This window comes from Neodiprion fabricii, chromosome 3, assembly GCF_021155785.1.
Source record: "Neodiprion fabricii isolate iyNeoFabr1 chromosome 3, iyNeoFabr1.1, whole genome shotgun sequence".
NCBI lineage: Eukaryota > Metazoa > Arthropoda > Insecta > Hymenoptera > Diprionidae > Neodiprion > Neodiprion fabricii.
In genome coordinates this window covers 32,272,900-32,277,320 of record NC_060241.1, presented here as the reverse complement: position 1 = coordinate 32,277,320, position 4,421 = coordinate 32,272,900, and positions in this window count along the sequence as shown.

Below are 4,421 nucleotides of genomic sequence, written 5' to 3'. Positions count from 1 at the left end.
ACGGCCGCACCGCGGGAAGGAAAAACGACTGCAGCAACGGCCTGCGGGATTTTCAAACGCTCGGAATTATGACGGAACGGAGAATGGGGGGGTGGACGAGGGGCGTTGAGGGGAGGGATGGACACGCAAACTCCTACCAACTAACCGTACAGGCATTTTGGAAATAGACTTTGGCTCGAACAGAAGCGGCAGCGGGGCTGAGAGGCGTTGTTACGGATTTAACCGACGCCCTCGCTAGTCGTGAAACTCGCTGAGATTCTCCGCTGGACAACTATTGCTTGGTAAGCCGAGTTCCGAGCTTTGCATTTTCACCAAACAAAATACATCGCAGCTTCAACGAAACTTTGTCCCCGTCGGACCAGCGTGGAAACTACAAAAGCTTCCGTTGCGTCATTTTTCCTCCCGCCGCGTCCCCCGAAACCATTCGAAGGCAATTCGCTCTGCTCTCACACTCCTCGCTAAATAAGCATCTCCCGCTCGGTCTGATCAAATAAATTTCCGAACGTATTTATTACTCGTGTCACAACCATGCTCTCGGTTTTTAACGCAATGTAAATATCGTTACATCGTTTATGCGCACACTGTTGGTAAAAACACTTTCGTCAAATTCACGCAAATGAAACTTGAACGATGATGCGGACGGAGTATCAACAACGACCTATTTCCATTGGTAATGACGTTAGGTGAAATACGATCTTCCGGTCACGAATATCATTAAGTCTGACTTCATCGTACACTTTGGCAATGAAATGCCGAGCAATCGGTGCAGGCGAAGTTTTTGACGAAAAAGGTGAATGCGTAACTTAAGATCAATTTCCACCGACCCATTCTCAACGGATTTGCATGGTGGATCTTGTCCTCACCGTGACCGCTTGTTCACAGTACTACGGGTTTCATTTTCAAAAGCTTTCAGGAACGCAAGTCAGCCAAAGTAATGACCACGTGAAGAGTAAAGAGGAATTGGTAAACGCGTCGAACCGACACGCGTGAAATCTCTGTCCGTTACGAACAGTGACGACTTTTTCGGAAGCTTCAACCGTCGGGGATCAATGGATCTAGAAACTATCAAGATCCTATACCTACTCTCGAATACCTCGGAGTTTATAGCAAGCTCGAGTTCATGCCTCGGTGAAATCTCAGTCAACAATCCTTGGAGAATTGGCTTATTCAGACGTAGGAAAGTTTTTCACCGAACCAACGGCACTTCCCCCACGTCTACGTTTGAAATAGACCCGATTCTTTCCGTGTTTTTACGTAAAAATGATGAAATTTTTCGGACAGAAATTGTAGATACTGTCGCGTATTCCGATCGATACCCAAACGAGGATCTCGTACATCCTTCCACGTAAATAAATTCTGCGCGTACACAACTCGCTCTGAAGCGGTAAGAATGAAATTGAGCAAGCTTCTCCGTGCACACTATGTGCATAGGACGAGGCATCTAAGGTATACACCTAAAATGTGTAAATATTTGATTGCTCGGACGGCTAAATACGTGGCAATTCCATATTGAAATATAAGAAAATTCGGCAGTCTTCAATCACAATCATGTACGCGGTTCGTTGAAGGAGGGTGCAACCATTCAAAATTTCCGAGTGCAGCTAAGAAGCTTCGGAGTCGAAGAGTCAAACTAATTATACGTCGTCGCAATTAAAATGCGGAGTCGCGTTTCGCCGAGTCCGGCAAGACGCGCAAACACGGCATATGAATATTTCTGACTTCTGACGCGCCGGAATTATTATAGAAGCATGGACAGCTTAGAGCTTATAAGTCTGTGTAAGTGGCCTAGTTCTGTAGATACGGTTTAGAGTCTAACTTTACAGACAGGCACGAAAATGAATAATTGAGTACCGTATAAATATCGTGTCGTTGATAGTTCCCAAAAGTCATCAATCAGTGTTGGCAGGTAACGTGAAACGAATTGTCAAAAAGCATAATCCAAACAAGAGTCCATCGGTAAAATATACACCTGCACTTCTTGTCCAAAATGATGAACACGTCAGCATTGGTGTTGGATATTTCCAGTTGTATAGATTCTCGTTTACAGTTCAGCGCTTTGGAAGCTGGGGATGCGAACATCGGTTATAGTAACAATATTATGAATCCGAGAGATCGGAATTCTTCATTCCGCTTCCGTCAAGCGTCAGATACTTGAGCTTTCAACGAATAATCGTCTTACATTCAATCAATTTTATTTGTTTTCATGAGGTTGCAATTTGCGAACGGAAATGTATTTTATTTCACAATTTCACCACGGATAAAATGGGATTTCGATTTACCTACAAATCATCTTCATTATCGCAGCCCGCTTGGCTTACTGAAAGCTGCGCACACGTGTTTACGATTACGCAATCTACGTCTTGAGCTTTACATTGGGATTCGATTTTTGAGTTCAAGGAAGTGATCACAAATTATTCAAGAAGTGGATCGTAAACTTTCTCATGTTTGTGTATAATATAAGTAGAGATTACCATGCAGTAGGTGCCAGTTTAATTGAGTCCACAAGTCAAACGAATTGCATTACCTCACGCAGTAAGAAATTATAGAAAATATTTCGGAGCTTAAGTATGCTGCAAATCGCACATAATTATTTGAAAAATCGTTTCGCGATTCGCAAATAAAGCTTCTTCAAGCAGGAATGCTCGATAAATTGGTTTCAAAGAAGTCAACAGCCTATCAACGACGTAGCCATTGATCCCAGTAATTGCGACTTGGCAAATACCGCCGCAGTTAATCCCTAGGGAAGTATTCTGAAGCTTTTATTCCGCATATTCAAAGGGCTAATACTGAAGTGGATATGGTGGGTGGATGATGATTCATTATATATCCACGAAAGTTAATGTCCCACACGTGTTGAAAACTCGGATACCTACGCGGTTAAGCGAGAACATTTGTTGGATATACATATTGTCGCGGCACCTCCAGCTTGATGAAAATTATTCGATTACAAGTGTACGGTATAATTATAATAGAGTGTCGAGTGTTTTCTAAAGCTTGATACGAAGGTATATCGACGTCATTTTCATAGCCCACCAGCCGCCGGCCAAGAGTGAAAAGTTAAAAAAAAGTTCGGTGCTTGCGCTACAATTAAGTGTCAAGTCTAGCCCTGACACGACTTTTAACTAATCACTGAGGTGAATTAATTGAACGAATGAGTTTCACGCCGAGGTTAAAGTAGAAATACAGATCAATACATGTTTTATTGCATACACGGAAAAAAAAATTCAGCTCGTGGAACTAAATATTAGATAGTTACTTGTAAACAGTTCGTCGAACTAAACGTTCTGTTATTGGAAGAGCACTGCATGGTTCGTATAGCTGACTGTTAGTCAGCTGTCATAGCTGTACGTTGTTCAGCTCTCTCAGCTAAACAGCTTCGTTCGAAGAGCTAGACCGGAATTTTTCGGCTCCGCTCACAGCGCTTATTATTAAATAGTACAATTATATTGCTACTAGTATTATTTTTCATCAGTATTATCATTATTTATTCAGTGTCATTTACACATTTGAATGGACTATTCAAACAATTATCTATCAACTGTATTTAAATCATACTCATGAAATTTGAAGGTTATGAAATATGTCAACGCACCAGAGCACAGCGCAACTTACAGCTCTTAGAGCAAAACCATTCAGCTGTGAGAGCTGAACAACTTGCAGCTATCGGAGCTGACTAATATATAGTTGCTGTAACTACAAGATAGACCGTAGAGTGCGTATAGTTACTGGAGCTGTAGAATACAGCTCGCCGAACAGAATTTTTTTTTCCGTGTATCATTGGAGGACGTCAATTTTTATTCCAATGTTTCGTTATAGACTGGTGAAAAAGCTCCACCTTAGAGACGATTCCAATCAATACGGTAACGAACTCCAGTCAAAGGAAATTTCACTTTAGTTGCTGTAAATGATGACTGAAATCATATCGGGTTTTATCATATGCTGACGCGAAATGTTTAAATTTCTTCGCCTCGATTTACCGCCGTCTCTTAATCTTCGATGAAGATTTTAGAAAATATGCATTGAAAACTACTCGATAATTTCTTTCATTTCATTTTAGTACACTTTGTTACACGATTATACAGAATTGATGAGAAATTCGAGCCATGAAAATGATTGATGACTCGATGACTTGAATTTGGTATCAGTTGGTGTCTACCCTGCTCTTGATTGGTGAATTCCCATTAAACCGGTAACAGGAATGAATATTTTCTTGTTTGCATTCTACCATGAAGTAGATCGTGCCAATTCGTATGATTTGCATAACACAATTACCGCGCAGCCATTTATTCATTTGTTCTTGGCAATATGCTTTTCACGCAATCTAAACTGGAAGCACCTTGCTTGAACGATCCAAATAACACTTTATCAGGTACGCAAAGGTGCTGTAAAAATCATGTCATAAAAAGACGTCACCTAAATAT